This window comes from Myiozetetes cayanensis, unplaced genomic scaffold (assembly GCF_022539395.1).
Source record: "Myiozetetes cayanensis isolate MyiCay16 unplaced genomic scaffold, myiCay2020 scf4, whole genome shotgun sequence".
Lineage (NCBI taxonomy): Eukaryota > Metazoa > Chordata > Aves > Passeriformes > Tyrannidae > Myiozetetes > Myiozetetes cayanensis.
In genome coordinates, this window is record NW_026087631.1 from 12871205 (window position 1) to 12892833 (window position 21629).

The window sequence follows — 21629 nt, forward strand, 5'->3', positions numbered from 1 at the left end:
ATTGTGCTGCACCTATCATCTTATTGGGAAAAAAAAAAGTGAAGTAACAGTTAATTGTGTATCTCTGTATCTGCATGAAGCAACCGCGTAGCAGCTGTTCGGACACAGCTACTTCGAGTAACTCAACAGACCTTCACCAGAGCAATAAGAATTACGTCGTTTCGTGTCAGTGGAGAACGTGTTCCTTAGTGGGACAGCCCCCCGGGTTCACGTGCACGCATTTCCCCTTGTTTTCAGAAGGAAGCGCTCCTGCCCACGGCAGCGCGAGGAACGCAGCTCCCCTCGGCCGTGTCCAGGCACAGCGGCACGGCCACCACCCCGTGGGAGGCCCCCGGGGGTCTGCGCGGCCCCGCGGCGCACACAGGGAGGGGCCGCGTCCCTGCCCGGCCGTGCCGCTCCGCCCGCCCGGCGCGGTGCGGGCCGTGCGGGGCCGTGTGCGGGGCCGGTGTGCGGGGGTGCCATTGCACACTTCCTGCGGTGCGGGGCACCGGGAGCCGGTTTCCGGTGGCTGACAGGAGCTGGAGCCCGCAGCTGCCTCCTCCGGCGCGGAGTACCACACACCCCCGCACACACCGCGGGAAGGAGGAGGAGGAGGGAGCGGAGCAGCCCCCCCGCCGCAGCCCCCGAGCGATCGCGGTAACCCCCCCATGCGATGCGGGCGGTGTAGCGCAGCCCCTCCGCCCCGCGCTCCCCGGACAGGCACCTGCAGGTACGTGACCCGCACCGTGTGTGTGGATGCGTGTGCGGGGGGGTGTGCGTGGTGCATCCAGCGCTGCCCGCCGCGGGGGCGGGCGATATTCCCCGTATCTCTCTTTGTGCGCAGCCAAGGGCTCTCCGGGAAGCCTCACCGGGCAGAGGCAAGGCCCCCCCGGCCTTGGGGCGGACCTCTGTGCGGTGGCAGGGGTCGGGGTGCCCCCCATGGGCAGCACAGGGGGTGCCGATGCAAGGAGGGGGGTGGGGCAGGAGTGCCTGAGGAGTCGTGGTTTGGCAGGACGTAGGGAGCGGGGAGACACCTTCTCCCTCCCCCAGCCCACATTGCATCCTCCTGCAAAAAGAAAAGCGATCCCCCTCCCCGCGCTCCACCTCTAGCTCCGCTTTCCCCCCGGCTGAAATGGAGGTGGGCAGCCGCGGGGGGCCGCGGTTTGGGGACCAGAGGTCTGGCGGCTGAACCGAGAAGGGAGCAGGGGACCAGTGCCTGGTGGTGTAGTTTGGCCCCATGCAAGGTTCGGGCCCTCCAGCACCTCCCGCAGAGGGGCACAGAGGGGTCTCTCTGGTTCCCAGCCCGAGCAGGCAGTGGGGTGAACTCTGGGAAAGGCACCTCCTCACAAACTTGACTTGCAACCGGCACGAGGCAGGAGTGATAAGGGAAACCAGAAAACTGTGAAGGAAGCTCAGAAAGGATGGTTAAGTGCAAAGGAAAAGAGTGAAAACGATGGAGAGATACACCGAGCCTTCTGCAGTTCAATTCCAGCTGTCAGAAACAGAGCTACTCTCCAGCCAAAGGAATGACTATGATACATAGGTTAAAACTCATCTTCCATTTACAGTGTTAATGGTTATAAATATCCCCTGAACGCAGCTGCCAGTTCAGTAGTGCTAGATGTAGAATAAGGATGTTTTCATTCAAGTGAATGAAGATCTGTCATAGACACAAAACAATACACCTGGTGGTTAAAATGACGTCCCTGTATATATGGCTGGCTTTCAGCATTTGAATTGTTATCCATGAAGTTTGCTTTTGCCTGCCTTCTCTGCCGTTCCTCTACCATCCTTCTCAGAAATACACGCTTTGCCAGTAGTTGTTGCAATGGTAAAACTGTGATAGATGCTAAAACTTAGCTTTGAACTGGCACAGACTGTATAGGTTTTCATTTTTCTCTTGATTTGAAGAGAAATGGGACCAAGCACTTAGTATGCTTGATAGCAGCAGTGAGAATCTGCATAAAACACATGATGACATCCCTTTGCTACGTTCAGGATGACAGCTTTTCAGGTCAGGAACTAGGCTTGTTTTTCTTCACTTTTTTTCTCCTTTAAACTGAGTAACCCCAAAAGGTCAGGAGTGACCAGTTCCTGTTTCCCTCACGGCTACTTCTGTTCTCTGTATAATTCAGAGCTCGGACTGACAGGGCTGTACTCTTGTGGTAGTGCAATTAACCTAATAACCTCAGCCAGCAACATGCTGGGCCTGCACGCCTGCCCCACAGCACATGTGCATCATTTCAGACTGCTTTCGACTGACTGGCATTACCAGGAGCTGGGTAAAAACTGCCCTGGGGGTCAGATCTGCCAATTGTCTCAAGCTGATTTTTCAAACATCATTTTAGGCTTGGCTAAACCTGTTTTTACCCACTTCTAAAGCCAGACAAAAGTCAGAAGTCACGTGGTTCTTGCGCTCACCTGCTGTCTTGTGCTCAGCCTGGCACTCAACATGGCTAAGGGGGATACCAAGATCCTCTCTTCCCCTTTCGCCTGTGGATTTCAGCAAAACACTGTTTTTCAACATGGAGCTCAAGTTTATCGGCTCTTTGAAGAAGTCCTTTATAGGTAAACGAACAAAAGAACATGATAGTTTAAAAACCTTGCACCCAGAAGAGTAAGAGAGAGAAGAATTGGCAAAAAGATACTGTGTGATCTAAGTGTTATCAGGAAGTGTTGAGGGGCTAATAGGTGGTGTTAAATGTAGTGTAAAACTTGTTGTGAGAGAGATACACTCTGAAGTTACTATTTCTACTGTTGCCAGTAGCTAAGCTCAAGAGTGTAGCAGAGACCTTTGCATTCCGCTAAAATAACTAGGTTTCCAGGAGGTAACCTAAAACTTGTGGAAAAACTGTTAAAGCTCAAATGCTTCTCCAGCCATTGTTAGCAAACTGGTATTTCACTTTGTCTTGTTGTTTGTTATTTTTTGGGATTTTTTAAAGCAAATATATATTTATGTTGTTCCTGTACAGATGCATTTATGCATTGGTAATTGGTGTTATACCAGGAAGTTTCCTATAACTGAACTTACTGAAAGTTTCAAAAGCACAGTATAATTCTGTGCATTTCATTCATGCAGTGACAGTGGGTTTATAGTCATGAGTTCCTTAGCATTTCACACCTGACAGTCACTGGGTGCACCTCCCTTAAGTGACCGCTGATCCTCGCCTTGGTGCTACTTTGACTGGGCTGTCGTGTGTCCATGCACTGCAGCTCCATGGAGACTCCCAGAGTTTCATCAGTAACATCTTTTGGTGTTTTCAGTTTCCCAACTTTATACCTCTCTGCCTCCCTTTCCTGTTAGTTACAAAACGCAGACAGAAAAGGTCTGAAGGTCTTAAATGTGGACAGACATGTAATCCCAGCCTTGGCATTCACTTCCACAGTGCCACTGTATTTTTGACATCTGCATTCTGGGAGGGATAACCCGTCCATGCATGGCTCACAGAGGTGGTGTGAAAATTAACTACTGTTTGTAAGGCACTTTCGCAGAATGGTGTGTGGCAATTAGTCCTCTTGAGGATTGTTATGCATCTGGTAATTCAAGTGTAACTGGCTGAACATAATGCTCTGCTTCCAAAGGTTATTGCTGCACACCTCTTTGCAAAGTAAAACAGGGTGATATGAAGGGTAGTGACTTAAAAGTAGATTACATTTTTATTGTCTTTCTGGTCCTTTTCTGTGAAAAATGCTCAAAAATGAGCGTTAGTTTGAATCAAATGTTTCCTCGATGGATCTGCATTATAAGTCCAAGGAACTTGGCAGACTCGTACTGTAGTACTATTAATGACAAAGAAGACCCATGGAGCCTAACTGCTTCATCTTCAGTTACTTGACCTTGGCTCTGATTTGTTGATTTACTAACTTTATTTATTGGCCGGTTTGGTGAATTCTCTTGCAAGACAGAAATTTCAGCTTGTCAGCCCTCTCTTGTTTCCGTGGCAACGAGTACACCTCACAGATTCTGTAATGAGACCCTTGGCTGGCCACTGATTGTCTGCGTTTTTTTACTTTGGTAATTCCGGGCCCTGAAGTAAATAAAAGGTCTTGTTCATGTAACTGTCCAAGCTCAAAATGGAAACAGAAATAAAATAATAGATGACTTCTGCATGTGAGAATATGTTGTAACTTAGCATCAGTCGTACACGGTTGGGATGTAAGCAGATAGTGTTCAGTATTGTGTTTTCTCCTGAGACAGCTATGGTGAAAAGGACTTATCCAGGATCTTGGGTTTAACTTGATCTTTGTAGAATATCTTCTGTGGCTGAGTGATATGCGTGCAAAGAAGTTACTTTGCGTGATCTGGGGGCTATTCTCAATTACAGATCTTTTCCACATTTTCTGGGCAATCCATTTTTATGACAATCCTTGTATTGCTGGAGAGTTCGTTCGTATTGCTTCAGGATTCATTCATATTGCTTGATTCTCCTTTCTTATTTATTGTTAAGCAATAGGCAGGATCTCCAACTTTTATTCACTTGACTGATGTTAGCTCAGAGACGTCACATGAGTTCTGTTGGACCCAAGCATCTTAGGGTTTTAGTCTTGTGAAAAGTTGCAGGAACAAAAGTTTTCCTTTAAGTGCAGAATCACAGGATTAGATTCATGCTATTCACTGAGTGAGCACTGTGACATTCTGCAAGTTTTTATGTCCTTTGTTCAAGGTAATTATTTTCTGAAAAGCAATCGTTGTACCTTAAGTATTTTACATATGTGGTTTACAAATAGTACCTAAGATAGCTGAAAGAGATAAAGGGAGGAAAGAGATTCCTTCCCCTTTTTCTCTCCAGGTTTGTTTATTCCATTATTTTTTTCGTCATTCTTTTTTGTATGGTCTGCCCTATTGTTTTTTCTCTGTGATCTTCAGTAAACTCAGTGTCTTTGGTCAGTGTGGACAATCAGGCAAAAAAAAAGTTTTTTCAAAACAGGAATATAAACATAGAGCAGTCTTCAAACAGCCAAATGCACACAACAATTTACTGTCATCTCAGCTCATGTAGTCCAACTGACAAAGCTTTCTTGACCTGCCAGCACTGTAGTTTGAAAGCTTTATTGTTCAGTCCCTTCACCTATGAACAGCTGCATCTTAATGAAAGCAATAGGCGAGAAACGTATCCATAATATAATTATCTTCTATAGCAGTTTTTTTCAGAATATGTATAGAGCTGGCAGCAACTGAATTTAGTAATTTCAGATTTCATTGTCCATCCTGTCATGGGTTGAGGCTGAACGAAAGAAACACCACTGATGATCCAGTAGGTTTACATTTTGTAAGGGCCTAACAGAAAAAAACTCCTCAAGACAAAGAAAGGACTCGGGGTGTCCAAGGCCCTTCAGAAAAATGTCTCAGATGCTCTTAAATGGAGCAACTGGTGCCATACCTTGAGATACGCCATAAGATATGTGACTAGGGGATTTCCATGGGGCACCATGAGATGTGTTAATGGTGTGCTGAGGAGCCGACTGACCCTTATCCCTGGCATCAGCCAGGTTAAAGGAGCAATATTAAGGTGACTTCCGCCCTTACAGAAGACCCACAGTCTTTGTAATCTCTTTGTTACTCCGGATATTCCTCATTTACATATAAATTGGCTGCCACCCCCCACTCCACTTAGGCACGGAGGAGGGGTTGCCCGAAGCAACCAACATAAAAAAATGACAGCAAGCTATTGTTATGTGAGACTTCAGGACATCAGAGACCCCCCGCTGGCTGGCCCAACACCGGATCCAGGACCGGTGATCTCTCTGTTTATTCTACCTTTTTGTCAAGGTTTGTCAATACAATTGTTTGCTAACCGTATGCCTTCATCATTTTATTAAGCCATTGTGAGTTTTCCTTCAAATAAAATAGTTACTTGTTAAAGGACCACCAGTGTTGTTTCACTGCGTCTCTAGCCAAAGGGATACCGATGCTCTACTCAATAAGTGGGGAAGGAGAGCTGGAAAGTAACTTCTCAGCTATAAGCCAGGAGAGGTTTGAGCAGTGCCAAGACAACGGCTTCCCAGGAGAGGGCAGCTTGACTGCTACCCTGTTTGAAGTTGTTATCTCCCTCTTATATAGTCTATTAGCATGGTATATATGCTTTATCACTACGCATTATTATTATTAATAATAATAATAAAAAAAAGATGATGATTCCATAGTCAGATGAGAGAGAAAAGATGGATCTTGAAGAGAAAGTGTCTGACTTAGAGGGTGGGGAACCCATGGTTCTGCTGGAATCTGTCCTGCTCCTAGTCTTGTCTGGTGTTTTCCCCAATGATACAGTGGAAGAAATAATTAACCTCCCTCTGTGTTGTACCTGTGCAGAGCATGAGGCCAGAAAGAGACACAAAGACACGGGAGCACAGATTCAAATTTCAAACTCATCTCAACAGGTTGGAGATCCAGGCTGGAGATGACGGAGTGTGAGTTGTAAAACATAGGGTTCTACTCTGTGGAAAGAGAAGAAAATGCTGAAATTACAAGATGGGTAGCAATTTTTTTGGTGTTGTTTTGTTGGGGGGGGGGGTTGTGTGGGTTTGTTTGTTTTTCTGTTTGTTTGTTTAAGAAACGAGTGCTCTACAAAGGGTAGAGAGTAACTTTGGTCCATAGCCACAGTGGATGGAAACAATAATTTTTGGTAGGAGGGAAGGTCAGGGCTAGGCATCAAAATGTGTTCATGACACAGTGTCATGTGGGGGTGGGTGTGCAGAGAGATGTCAGTGGCAAGACAAGGAAAACACAGAGTTGAAATGAAAACACTTAATTGGTGTATCTTCACCTTCATCCTTGTCCCGGTGCTGAAATCTGTCTAGAAATCATCAAGGTGCAGAAAAGTACCAAAACACTTAGAAACCTCCTCTGTTTTTTGAACAGCACACTGTTATGGTATTTACACCTTATCTGGACTACAGTCAGGTACTTCCATGCAGTTGTGCACTGCAAGTTTCTAGAATGTCAGCCGAAATTAGGGACAGATTACCTTTTGGTATGTGCTTGGTGTTGCAGTGTTTTGACTTTTCTGTTTGTCTCCTCTTCTTAAAACTGGAGTCAGAGACTGTAATTTCTATGCTTGTGGTATCTCTGCAGTCTTAAGTGTGGAGGGGAGAGGATGTATTTATGTTCTCTGCTAAGTGTTCTCCTGAAGCTGTAGAGAAAACCCTCATCGCCCTGTGATAGTTTGCAAAATCTGCTGCAACACACCATAAGGAGCCAGCATATTTTAGCTGGTAACACTCCAAATGTCATAGCTCAGAATTTGCAAAATATTGCAGCATGAAAAAAATTAATGAACTATTCTCAAAATTTAAAAGCTGACACTTTTTTTTTTTTTTGATCTGTGAGATTTTGATCCTTGCTGTTGAGCCAGCTTTTTGGAGAAGACACTGAACTACTCATTCAGTGGAATGTTTTCTGTTCTCCATCATGTGGATCATCCCTACAGCAGTCCATAGTCATACCAGGTCATGCCACTTTACTCTGTGAGGTTAACTATCTACTCAGATTTTGTTGTAACTGAAAGCTTTTTATAGAATTTGGGTGGGTTTTTTGATATTTTACTGGAAAGTGAGTATTTCCTGTTCAAAATTTAGATTTCATACGTCATTTTTTTATCGCTGTTAGGGGAAGGAATAATGTCTGGTTTCTTTTTTTTTTAACCTTGTTATCTGCAACTATAAAAACAAGGGCATGTTTTTAAAAACTGAGCTCTTATAGAGCCGGCATTAAATTTTCTAAACCTAAGAGACAAACATTTATTGTGTAACCAGTAGATTGCAATTGAAACTATTCTATAAAGTAGTTGGCATAGTCTTTGCCAGATGTGTGTGTCCTAGCAATTTCACCAGACTTGCTGAGTGCTGATGACTTAATTTCAAACCACTCAAGTTTAACATTTCCATCTCTGATTTCCAGAAATACAGATAACTAATGTGGAAATAAACTGGTTAAAAAGAAGTGTTGTGTTTATAACAACTGATTATTAACTATCCACTGTCCGGTAGATAATTTCCAAATCTTCCAGATTTCAAGTTACATTTCAGTGTAGATTCTCCTCACAAGTTTAAAACTTGTACCTCCAAGCCAAGACATGCAAAAAACCCTCATGCAGATAAATTGTGTCCAAACACTCTTTCAGTTAAATCCCATTTTCTGCACACAGCTTCACTTTATAACAATGTACAGCTAAGAGCCCCATAAATGGCAGATTTTCTCTGAACTCAATATTGTGAGGGACTGATTTCAGAATGAAAATACACAGAGGCCTTTCTTAGTTATGCATTCACACGTATGGAAGAAAAAAGGCTGTCTAGCAGAGAAAAAAAAATCTGTAAATTTGGATTCACCATTTCTTTTGGACCACAGGATAATACATTATACTTTGCATTGCACATAAGTCATGTTTTGGAACAGCTCCACAAGATAGTGGAGCATTACTGAAACACATCATCAGGCAATTTATATGGAGGGTGGTTATTCACCTGGCCCTTTTTTTACAAGAAACATTCTCCACGTAAATTGAGCTCTCTTCAATATGCTGCATCTGCTTTAATATGCAGTGTTTGCTGTATGAATTGAACAGTCTCATAAAGATGGTCAAAATTTGTTTTGGTCTAGCCAGGAGTCAAGAAGAAGTAGCGGCTCGGAGCCACACAGCAAAGATACGCACAATTAACCATTGCAATTTAATTTTGTGTTTGTGTGTGTGTGTTAACATTCAGTGCTTTCCTGTTGGATAGTTAACTCTGTAAAGCTAAGTGGCCTCTTTCCAGTCAGGCGTCCCTAAAACTGTCTTCACCTCTTCTGACCTCCCAGATAGTGATTAAATGGCTGTGTTTGATTAGCTTAGTTTACAGACCTTTTAACTGGTGCAGAAGTATTTACGTGGGATAATATTGTGAAGATTAAGACAGAGGAAGTAAAAACGTGGAACCACTTCAGCAGGTTTTATGAAACAAAGTGGTATGAATCCAGCATGTATCTGTGTATTTTAAAATCTCAGGACTTGCCCTTTGGGCTCAATGTTTTATTTTTTCCTCTGGAGGAGAAGTCGCACCTTCAGTGGAAGGCAATGGTTTCCCCTCATTGCAGCAGTTCCATTGTGGCTCTACCCTGATGCTGGTGCCCTGCCCAGGACTGTGAGATCCACACTGGGCATAAGGAATGTGCTTTTTAAAAAGGTAAGAGCAGAGCAAATTACTCTGTGTTTTACTTCATTAGTATTGATGCACTACTATTGATGCTACAATTAAAAAGCAGAAAGTCTGAGCGAGCACATCTGGACATCAGCTGTTCGATGTCTTTCCTTGTCTGCCTACACCTCTGAATTTCACCACTTGCCTACACTGTGTTGTGTTGGAAGATAGGTTTGCTTGTTCCCTCTGGCATAGCTGGGGTAAATTTGTGACTTTAGGTTATGTTTGTCCTTTTCATTAAACAGTGTGTTCCAAGGGAGTTGCCAGTCCTTTCAGTCTTTTTTCCCTCTCTTGAGCTTTTTGTTTGTTTGTTTTGTTGGGCTTTTTTTGTAGACTGTAGCTCTTCAGAAGAAATTGGGGTGATCATTGCATATTCCCTTTCCTATTAAGGTCATTCTTCACAGGGGACTTCATTGTGTCTCTCAGTAAAGAGATGGAGGATGTGGCTCTTGAGAGTTCTGTAAGGAGGAAGGAGCTGGAGTTTTTGTGTAAAAGAAGTTCTGCCCTGGCCCCCACAGATGTCATGGTCAGGGTTTGAGATCTGCATTGGCAAGTCAGCAAGAAGGCTTGCAGGATGTATCTGGTTGCCGTGGTACCAAACAAATCTTCCCACATAATTAAGGCAGCTTTTGGTAGACTCAGGGTGGGGGGACAATAGGTGGGAACATCCTGTCTGTGCAGAGGAACCAGGGCTTCTGTGTGGATGAACCTAGCGTTCCTCTGGGTTTTGTGTGGGTTGCTGATCTGGCACACTGCAGTTTGTAGGTGCATTGGGTTTCCTGTGGTCTCACATGGGCTTTTTGTCCAGGGCTGTTGTCCCAGGAAAAGCTTCTGGGACTGGGTTGAGCAGAGGTCTGCAGCACTGACTGATGCAAAAACCTCCTCACAGCCAACCAGCAACTGGGAGAGTTGGACCCAGGCTCCTGTCACGGTTTAACCCCAGCCAGCTATCAAGCCCATGCTTGTTCACTCCTCCACCATTGGGATCGGGGAGAGAATTGGAAGGGTAAAAGCTAGAAAACACATGTGTTGAGATTAAAAAAAAAAAAAAAAAGTTTAATAGGGAAACCTTGTGCACACAAGCAAAGCAAAACAAGGAATGAATTCACTGGTTCCCATGGGCAGGCAGGTGTTCAGCCATCTCCAGGAGAGCAGGACCCCATCATGTGTAATGGGGACTTGGGAAGGCAAACATCGTCACTCCAAACATCCCTCCATTTCTCCTTCTTTCCCCAACTGCATATACTGAGCATGATGTCATATGGTCTGGAATATCCCTTTGGGGTCAGTTGGGGTCCCCAGGGCCTGGCTGTGTCTCCTCCCAAACTCCCATGCACCCCCAACTTCCTTACCAGTGTGACAGTACGAAAAGCAGAAAAGGCCTTGGCTCTGTGTAAGCCCTGCCCAGCAATAACAAAAGTTATCTATATCGTCATCCTTGTCTTCAGCACATATCCAAAGCACAGCATCATACAAGCCACTGCAAAGAAAATGAATGCTTCCCCAGCCAAAACCAGCACAGCCCCCATGACTAATGCCAGAGCTCTCTGTCAGGAAGGTCCTGCTCACACATCAGGAAGCTCTGCTGTTCCCATTGCAGAATGCTCTGGCGTGAATTACTGCCTTCTCCCCAAGGCATGAGGTATATTGTTGAAGTTTTACTGAGGGTCAAGTAAATTAAGTTACATAGGTGAATCTGCTTGATTCATCTTCCCTCTCTACCTAATGACCACTTTAAAGACTCTCAGAGCCATCAGTGGTCTAGCAGTTTCCCCTCATGACTGTTGTACAGGTGTGATCCTCTCTGGTTGCATTTGTTTTAAGTGCTGCACTACTTTTAATTATGCTCTGCCTGTGCAAGATTCTTTCTCAAAAATAATAGAAATGCATCACTTTTGCTGAATTTATAATTATACTATAAAGAATTCAGGAGGATGTCAAAGTAACATTTCTGCTGATGTGACATGCTATTTAAGAAACAATGTCTTGGTTTTGTTGTGTGGGATGTATATTTTTTTGCTGGTTTCTGTCAGGGGACTAACAAAAGAAAGCAGCATTACCATTTTTCACATGGTTTGACCCATTAGATTTTTTTGGTAGAAAGTATTCAAGTAGACGACAAATTGAACTGCTTTTACATTTCCAAGACACTTAAGATAGAAAATAGAAAAGACAGCACTAGATAAACATGCTGCATATATAATAATATTACTGCCAAGGAAATTTAATTCAGTCTTCAGTGATGGGTTTGGGCAGACGTTTTGCATTCAGCTAGAGATAAGGTAATGTATGCAGTGCAGTCTCAAGTAAGTAGGAAGAGAATGAAACTGATATTTTGCATTAGTTGTGTATTATTTATTGTATTTGATAGAAGTGTAGAGCAGACACCTGATACTAACACCATCTACCTGGTATCAGAAGAGTAGGGCGGTGCTTTCTGGACTTTCTGTATAAGAGTTGCCTCAGAAAAGCTTTTATTTTGTAAATAAACACTGCTTTGCCAGTGTTTTTCTGGGTAATTTGCTTTCTTTGCTAAGGCTGTAGTTCTGGCATTAGAAATCAAGGCTGGCATTAGTAGTTGACTGCTAGTGTGCAATGGTCCCAGTATTTTATATCAAGACAGTGACAAGCAGCGGTTATGATCAACTGCAGTAAGAAACCAATATTTCTGTGCTCTGAGGGCAGGAAACTGCAGGAAGACAGTTTTCATGGAATGACAGAATCACGGAATATTCTGAGTTGGAAAGGACCCATCCGGATCCCTGACTCCAAGGACCCCTCAAGGATAACACTATGTGACTGAGAGTATGGTCTGAATGCTTCTTAAACTCTGTCAGTCTTGATGCTCTGACCACTTCCCTGGGAAGCCTGTTCCAGTGTCCAACCACCCTCTGGGTGAAAAACCTCTTCCTGATATCCAACCTAAACCTCCCCTGACTCAGCTTCATGACATTCCCTCGAGTCCTGTCACTGGTCACGAGAGAGAGTAGGTCTGAACCTGTCCCTCTGCTTCCCCTTGTGAGGATGTTGAAGACAGCAATGAGGTCTCCCCTCAGTCTCCTCCAGGCTGAACAAACCAAGTGACCTCAGCTGCTCCTCATATGGCTTTCCCTCCAGACCCTTCACCATCCTCATTGCCCTCCTCTGGATGCTTCAACAGCTTAATATGTTTTTTTGCATTGTGATGCCCCAACTGCCACAATATTCAAGGTGAGGCCGCCCCAGTGCAGAGCAGAGAGGGACAATCCCCTCCCTCGACTGGCCTAATGCCCCTCAGGACATGGTTGCCCCTCCTGGCTGCCAGGGCACACTGCTAACTCAAGTTTTGGGATAGTTCATTATGAAAATATGCTGTGGAGGGGAAGAAAGCCACAAGTTTCGAAAAAGTCCTTTTCTTGAGTGCTCTGAAGAGATAGGTGTCAGTAATATCCTTAAACAAAGAATAAGAGAACGATGAAAGCAACACAAAAATACACAGAAGTTTCCAACTGTTCAAGTCAGAAATAATCTGATGGAAGAAACTATCTAGTGAACTGGATAATCTGGTGGTTACGTTCCACTGTGGTGTTTAGGTGGGAGGATGAGTTGGCACTCCTAAACTTGAGTTTGTCTCAAAAGCCGCATGGTTCAGGACTGGTGCTTCCAGAAGGAGCTTACTGTATTTTGGTATACATCTCTCAAGGGAAAACAATTTTTGAAACAGATTCTCTAGATGGGAGACTAGTTCCCTCTGAAATGGTGCAGATCACAGTAGTCTGCCTTGGTTCGGTCCACTCTTCATCCAGGTACCCCTGTGGTAGATATGAGATACAAATTACATTTCCCCATAGACAGAGCTAAAGCAATAGGTTTTTTTTCAGTCAGAGAAGGAAACAATATCCAACAGTGTCGTTTTAGGGATGGTATCGTAGGCAGTGGTACTTTGAGGAGAAGAGACTTCAGCTAAACATCAAAAAGACAAAAATGGGCAATGGAAGACCTACCTGGTGCTGCCCAGTGCTTGTCAGGAAGTGCAGATTGCTTTGTGTGGTGCATGTGGCCCTTGTGTAATCCACTGCACGTGCAGCATGCAAAGCCATATGCCTGCATTCTGCTGACAGGAACGGAAAGGTTTATTGCTCTTTCTTATGGAATGCATTGCTTGTGTTCATAAAGGTTGCTGATGTGCATGCTGGGGATTGAGTGGGCTGTGAGTGGGAAGTTTCAGGCTGTTGGGAAGGACAGTTTTTCAGGATCTGCTGCTATGGCCTGTCTGGCTACTTCTTCGCAGTTAACAGGGAAGGTTGTCTAGAGACTGCTGTAAAGGGCAATCCTTGATTTTCTGTGGCAAGGGTGGTTTGAGAAGATTTACAAGGATTGTGACTTTAATTTTATAGGTCTCTGTGCATGCTGGGTTAACTAAGAGTGCTCCAAACTGCTTCCTCTCTGCTGTGTGGCATGGAGAACACACACACTGATCCACCACTTGCACCTGACCAAAATGCCCCCTGATTTCAAAAGTATGCAGACTATCACATTAGTAAGTTACATCTTCTTTTATTGACCTCAGTTACAAAGGGGTTTAGTGTGGCATTAATGGGAAAGTGCAAGGAAAATCAAGTGAGCGTCCTCATTGTGCATCACTGAGGATCTGGCACATGACTTGGCAGTGACATGCATGGCAGCAGCATGTGCAGTGAAGGTGCAGGGAGGGAGCTCACGAAGTTGAGCTGGGCTTGAAACCTTCACATTACCTTCCACCAGTCCCTCTGGACAAACCTAGATGTCTGACATACTACCCTATGCCTTTTTGCCTAATGGTAGAACTGCTAGAAATGCTGGGTCAGTCAGATGCTATGAGGAAGCATTAAGAAAGCTACAGGCACGTGTGAGCCTTGCTGAAACTGACAGTTACTATTTGAGTTAAATAGCTGGGGAAAGGGTGAATTTCTCAATAGTAACTAATAAAGTGGGTCATGAACTTTCTGTGGAAGCACTTTGTAAAGCAGAGGCAGGTGACAGTATTGTTCAGTTTCACTCAGCAGTTGAGTCAAGTGATAATACTACCAAGGGACATTTGTTTAAGTATATATCTGTGTTTTGTTTTTTTGGTGGGCTCTTTGCTGACATTCATTTCTTAAGTCAGTCTTTTCATAATGTTAACTGCTGGTGCCTTGGACGTTGTATGTTACTGGCATCAAAATTATTGCACAGGTAGCAGAAGTAAACTTTCTGTTTTTACAGAACTTACAGAAGTAAGCTTGTTTTTAAAGAAAGAAACTAATAAATACAGTACAGCACCAAAACAGGGAGGCCTGGATGATACTGCTCTAGCCAAGCCCAACACTGAATGTTGCACAGCTATGGCTATGGCTCAGATTTGCACCCTGTTTGAGTGATAAGCATTTGCAACCACCCAGGTGAGCAGGTCAGCCTCACCAGGAGCATCACCTGCCTACTGACAAGGTAGTTTCTAATGCTGTCCCACTCTCTCACCCCTTGCCACTGCCCTAAGTGGCCTCCATGCATTGGAGGACAATGGCAGAGACGATTCCTTCTGCATGTCTTGTATTTTTGCATGGTTGGTTCAAGTATTGCTTTGAGTTGCTGGCACAGAAACAGTGCTGCTTGCCAAATGATGCATTTGTCCCAAAGGCTGGTCTCCTTCCCCTTGCCCTACACTGCCCCTCTTGCCCAGTCTGTTGGATTGGATTCTGGATGGGAACAATCAGAAGTTTACCTTTAAAAAAAATATTTTTAATGGCTGATCACCAAAGACAGACATCTTAGCTGTGAAATGTTTAACTTGTGCAGCTGTGCTGTGGAGAGAGAAATCTTTTGACTGCTCTTTCCCTATCTATGATCTTTCAAAAGTGTACAGCCAAGAGATTTTCATTTCTTGCCTTTTTGCCTTTGGCAGATTTATCCTTGTGCTGTACATCTATTCTAAACACAAACCTTTTAAAATGCTCTGAGAAGCCTTATTTTTGTTTGTATCTAGAAGTATTCCTAGGTCTATTTGTTCCAGTCTGTCAGGCAGCAAGTAGGCTAAATTTCCCCTCACATCTGTGTTTTACTTGCTTTAGCAATCACTGGGATAGGCTCCTCTCTAGTGAGTTGTTGGTGCAGTTTGAAATGAAAGCTGGTTTTAACAAAGGTTGATGCACCTCCGTCTCCAGAGGCCAAACTGAAGAACATACTTTGTTTTTAACTGCTCTAAGAGCAATTTCATAAAAGGCATCCACAGAATCACAGAATCAGCCAGGTTGGAAAAGACTTCTGAGATCATTGAGTCCAACCCAGAGGGGGAACAGAACTGTTCAGTTTTGTCTCCTGCTGCTGCTGGGCTTTATGAAGCGGGTAATGTGAAGCTTGCTCTTTGCAAATATAATTTGGGTTGTTTGAACTTCTCAGATTTCTTGTGTTTTGTAAAGCCTTTGAGAGCTTTGTTTCAGTGCCATTATTTCTATGGATGCTGGTGGTTGTAATTTGGCTACAAAGAGGCACAGTTAGAGAAAGGCTAGCATTCATGCCCCATCTGAAGCAGCATTTCAGTACTTCCATTTCCAGTCCAGTAAAGTGGATAAATTTTAAAAGGTGATTGCAGAAAGGTCAGCTTGTTGATATTTTAGGTGGCATAAGGAAAAACAGGTATGCCAGTCCTGCAAGACCTAAGTGTTTTCATCTGTTGGGCATGGCAAAATTTCTTTTTCTAGCACTACAGGAAAGAAAATGTGGGTCAGAAATTGCTTCCAGCCTTTTGTCTAGGCAGAACCAGTACGACGGCTGATTTGGAGGGGGGCACCTTCAGGTCTTGGGTGTTAAACCATTCTCTGGAGGTGTAATGCTCTCCCAGCAGTCCCCAAGCTATGGCTCTATGAGCCCATAAGAAGCTCACACAAACCACGCTGAGGGACAGAGGAAAGAGGAAGTTTATTGGGGATGGGGGCTTATATGGCTTTCAGGGGGATTGAAAAGGAACCAATTACAGGGTCAAGGTACTACAGAAAAACCCAATCAGGTAAAGAGTTAATAGCCAATAGAAAGAGGTGAACAAAGGCCAATGAGAAGACCTAAGGATATCTTCCCAGGACATTCCTGCATAAGGGTTCTTTACAGGGGGTGTCGGGAAAGAGAAGCAGTGACTCTGCAAAAATACAGAAAAGCCATCTTAAGGTCTGTTTAAACAGGATTAAAAACTCCTGTTTCTGTAACATTTGAGCTGTTTTCTTCTTTTCCTTCACCAGTCCATCTCTGACAGGACTTCTTCTGTCCTATATAGGGTAAATTCATTGCCACAAAACAGGGCATGCTGAGCCCCCAGGACAGTAAGTGAAATGTGCCCTTCCGTTTGGCACACCAGCAAAGACCCCACATAGAGAGCTGCTTTGCTAAGGGTTGGTTCACAGGATTGTCTTTGGCTTTGTATGTGTCATGCGACTGTGGCTGGAGGTGCCAGCTTGCCTGACCCTTCAGTGTAATCTCAGTAGACAAATGCTGTTGAAACCTCAGACTGAACTGGCAGCATCAGGAGGGTTAGTAGGTTGAACATCCAGGGACTCTTCTGACTTTTTCAATGATTGCAATGGTAATACTCAATCAGCACTCCCACCCTTGTCACTGGTGCCAACATGCACCTTTTACTGGCAGTTGGGCAGGTGGAAGTGTGTGTCTGTGTGTGTGACAGTGTGTGAATGTATGACAAGGCCTGCCCTTCAGATCTGAAGGATCTTGTTTTCTCTCCCCGTGCACATAGCAAGTGACTGTTGAGATGCCTGAAGGTAAAGGTGAAAGGCTGTCAGTGCAAAGCAAGGGTGAAAATCAGCTCAGGGCTTAGATGTGGTGTAAGGCAAGGGGTAACTATCCCTCTGACTTCTTTCTGAGATTGCTCCAGCCTTGAGTATGGCTATTGCAATTCGCAGCAGGATGAAAAGGCATCTTACCTTGGCAAAGTAAGAACAAGTTCTGCCTAGAGAGATGTGACAACAACATCACTGCTCAGTTTGGTGGTAGTAATTCTCACTGCTCCCCTCCCAACTCTCACTGGTAATAGTTTGCAACTGGAAGGAGCTAGCCAAATTTTCTGACATCTAAATTAATACAAGAATACATAATACAGATTTTTCCGTTTTGGACTCACCATACCAGTAAATAGTCAACTGCTCTGACTGAAGCAGCTCTTTATGAGAGAAGATGAAGCTGTCCAAGCACATTGCCAAAGAAATCCTATTGGAAAAATGTCAGCAGAAATTAAAGAAAACTGGTCAGGGCAGTTCAATACACTTAGCCCCTGTATAAATGTCAGCATGTTCTTTTTCACCTTTTCTCCTTTTTGTTTGGTTTCTAGTTTTTAAATGGAAATCTGTGTCATTCCTCAGTATAATTCCAGAATAGCCCTTCTAGATTCAGTTTTATTTCTCCAAACAAGACATGACCAGGTATCTGCTGGATCTGCATGAATAGCTGAGAGACCTGACTGGCTTCAAATGCAAATACACTCTATGACATAGTTGGATGAACAGGTATCTAGTGTGTGCATGTCCTTGCAAAAATGTTTTCAAATAATAGATTAGTAATGACATATGTTAGAAAGCTCTGTGTTACCTAGATTGTGATACTCAGTTATTCTTGGCATCTTTTTCAGTATTTGTCATTAATTATAGGTTATTCATATCTGGAGAGAGTTAGAAGAAATTAGGTATTAATATCAATATCTCTGGAATGCCTATAGGGTATGACGTTTCAGCTCATATTTGTGGGACAAAGGTGTGGGTGTTTTTTGCCCCCCCCCCTTTTTTTTCTGAGAAAATGCTGTGTATTTTCTACTAGTCTATTCAAAGGCTGGACTAAATGCAAGCACAAGAAAGAATTAGTTGAAAACCCTGTGAAGTTGATGTAGTAAAGGCATCTTTGAAACCTACTGTATTTTAGGAAATGTTTTTGTTTCTCATCTGTCATTTAATTGAGAAGAGAGAAGATGGGAGGAGAGGAGAGTCTGGAGTATCACAGGTAGAAAAAATTATATTTTTAAGGATTTTTACATCTGGTATTATCTTTGAAGAGACTAAGAAGTTTGCCTGGGTGCATTTCTTGAAGGAGGATAATGGAGGATAAATAGCTTAAAATAAATTACTATACGCCTTGTAATTACTTTCATTCATCTGTTTTTACTAGCCTGCATTTTGTCCAGGGCCATTTCTCACTCTAATGAGATGAACCAGTATGAACAGAAATGGGTAATTTTGAAAGGAATTTCCTAATCTATTTTTGGTACAATAAATCAAGTCCTAATAAAGCATAGCAGAAACAGACTTTAATGAATCACAGAATCATGGAATGGTTTGGGTTGGAAGGGACTTAAACTCTAATTCCAACTCCCCTGCGATGGGCGGGGATACCACCCACCAGATCAGGTTGCTCAGTGCCCCATCCAACCTGGCCTTGAACACTGCCGGGGATGGGGCATTCACAGGTTAATGAAGACATGCAATGCAACGATGTAACAACATAGACAACACTAAATTGATATTTTTCTTACACACATGTTTCCATTTTAGTGGTTGAGTGATTTTTTAAGTCTTATTTTCACTTGCTTTACCAAATATTGAGCAGTGTATGTAGCATATTGTTCTGAACTCCAGTTGTCTGAGGGCTACAGTCCTGGTTCTGAACCTCAAGAGGACGTAAGTGAGAGTTCTTTAGACTCAGGAGTCCTCCATGATAGATAGAGCTCTTCTTCCAAAGTGTTTTGCATGCCAGCTGCTAATGCCTCTATATGTAAAACATGAATATTCTGGGGTTTCTCTCTATTTCTTAATTATGCACCATCCCTAAATCTACATGTTGTACATGTCAAATCTTGCACTATTGTTAATAAGAACTGTGCCTTCTTGAGAACACACACTTAGCTCTTTTGGCCAAAGCTTTGGAACTTGCCTAGCTAAAGCTTTTGTCAGAGCTTTAGACATTCAGGGTCAGATTTTATAGATGTTTAGTTTACATGTCTACGTAGACCTTCAAAGATCCCATTTGGTGCTTGTCCATCCTTTTCATTACATAAATGCTTCTAAGAACTGGGGCCTGGGTTGGCTGAGCCAGATAAGGTCAAAGGGACCTTTTCCATGTACAGCTGTTAAAGCCTCTGCAGCTCCAGTCCCACTGAACTCAGACCTGAAAGCTTTCAAAGTGCAGTGCAGAGTGGCCTGGGGAGGCTCAGTCCCTCAGAACTCCATTTTGTACTGTGACCCACTCTCTGCTTTCTCCATCAAGAGAACAGTAGGTCAGGCTCCTTGACCTGTGGGGTTGCCACCAAGTCCTCACCTGTTATGTGGGTAAGCATTATGAGGTTTTGATCTCTTTGAGAACTTTCAGGGAACCCATCTCAGTAATCTTAAACCTCAGTCTATTCTAAAACTTGGTATAATTTTAATTTTAATCTGAATTGGTCAGATATTAGAGGCACACAGCTAGGTATGTTTCAAGGGATAATAGAAGACTTGCCACATAGTTGGGTGGAGCATTTCTAATTTTTTTTTGTCCTGTGGCTGTTGACTACAGGTTGTTACTTAGTATTTCTGACTGGCTTATATCTGAATGAAGATCCTCAGTGATGCATTTCTAGGGCAGCTTTCATATTACTTGTGTTTCTACATCATGTCAAAGTCAGGTGTAGGAACTTTACTAGGGACTTGGTTGCATGTGAGCTGTTTATGCACAGCTGGATACAAGCCTACTCATGGAATAATCTGTTGTCTTTATGCTTCTTGTATTTTTTTTCCTAGTCCATTCTCTAAGAACAACTCTTTTCTTCATGACTGAGAGTTTTTTAAAATATTTTAAAAAGCAACTGCAGGACAGGATGTCAGTCTGATGCCAGTGGTTTAATGATAGCAATACTTGTTGATACTTCAAAAAGCACATTCTAAAGACAGTTTGAGAATGTTTTTCTTGCTGAGAATTAAGTCCTTGGAAAATCATCCAAAACCATCTCTGCTATAGTCAATAGACCAGATATATTTAAAAATATAATAGGAATTTATTGAAGGCAAATAAGCAAAACAGTGTGCTGGGCAACCGGGGGAAACTCCTGTTCCACCAAGGGTCTACAACGCAACAAGCCAACAACCCACTTTTTATACTCCCTTTTATTTTCACCCCTTAACTCTCTTTCGATCTTTTCATTGGTTTCCATTTCGCTGGCTCTTCTGATATTGATTCCTGTTTCGCAGGCTTCGTCTCGTTACTATGGGCTTAGCCAATAATTCAGTTAGACCACAGTCCTCGGAGTTTGCCGTGTGGAAATTTCCAGACGAGGGTGGTAGGTCCTCCTCCTTGGTTTTTGTGGTTTCTTTTACTTTTCTTCCCTATAGATATGCTTAGAACAATCACTTGTAAAATACCAAAGCATAACATACAATTTCATAACATCCATGTGGTTAGCTGTCTTGCAGTAACGACATTGTGGTTTCCCTTCTTGTAACTGTTCAGTTCATAACTCAAGCAAAGCTTTAACTAGGCTTATTGCAACTTTTTCTACTAAACTTAATTTGATTAGCAAATTATACATTTCACTCTTCATTACCTATTACAATCTCTATGTTAAACAAAAGGGAAAACCTAAACCCTTAAATTCTAGTATAGAAAGTGGAATTTCATCCTCACACTGAAATGCTGAGTTTCTGCAATTGTTCTAATTTTCTATAGGAAACAACACACTTGGTTTTTGTAGGTGGTTAATACTGTAGTTTCACTGGCACTATTTAGGCAAGTAGCGCATGTTTTTAATATTGCCATAGTTGCACTGTTCCAAATTCCCTCTGGTTTATAAAAGCCTTGAAATGAAAGGAATCCTACAAATAAAAAACACAACCCAAATCTGGCACAGTTAAGTCTTTCATCCACAGAAGCTGCTTGTTTTTGCTTGTAAGGAATAGCATGGAATAGTTAAGTTGTCTGGGCTGGAACTGATTGATTTCCCTCTAAGAAGATGGAAGAGTTTGGTGTTCATAATTTTGTGCAAGTCAGTGTTAATATTCCCTCTTTCTTTCTAGTAAATTATGCAGACTTTCTCTTAATACAATTTCTAGGAAAATGAAAGGCCAGGGAAAACATCTTGCCTTCAGGCTGTGTGTGCTTCATTCTTCTCATGGTAATTTTAAAAGTAAAGAGGGTACACACACTTTGTTGTACTCTCAGGAAATTATGTGTTTTGAAGATTTTCCAAACATGTGATGCAATTTCTCTATTAAAGAATGATTGTGACCTGCATGCTGAGGCAAATGTTAGTGTGTCTGATATAATGCAGTTTCATATCTAGGTCATCATAAGAAATGGAGTGAAGACAGATGCAATTTTGGAATGAATTTTAATTAACAACACAAAATAACCAATCCATTATAGATAAGCTCCGTGGTAACTTAAGAAAATCTAGACCTTTTTTTTTTTTTCCCCTCCAGTGCTCAGCACCTTGAAATCTTATTGTTGATATACTGTTC

The 21629-nt window shown here is 43.0% G+C and overlaps 1 protein-coding gene across 2 annotated transcripts in view; it reads left to right on the forward strand.

The window, feature by feature from the left end:
* Positions 1-495: 495 nt before the first annotated feature.
* Positions 496-21629, forward strand: part of KIAA1958 (KIAA1958 ortholog) — a 59800-nt gene continuing 38666 nt past the window's right edge. Inside the window, exon 1 of one of the 2 annotated variants that reach the window (XM_050328909.1) lies at positions 496-709. The gene's annotated coding sequence lies outside the window, so the exon portion shown is untranslated. Of the gene's footprint in view, positions 710-9104; positions 9142-21629 lie in introns of those variants that run through there. The other variant, XM_050328911.1, reaches the window with a different exon arrangement.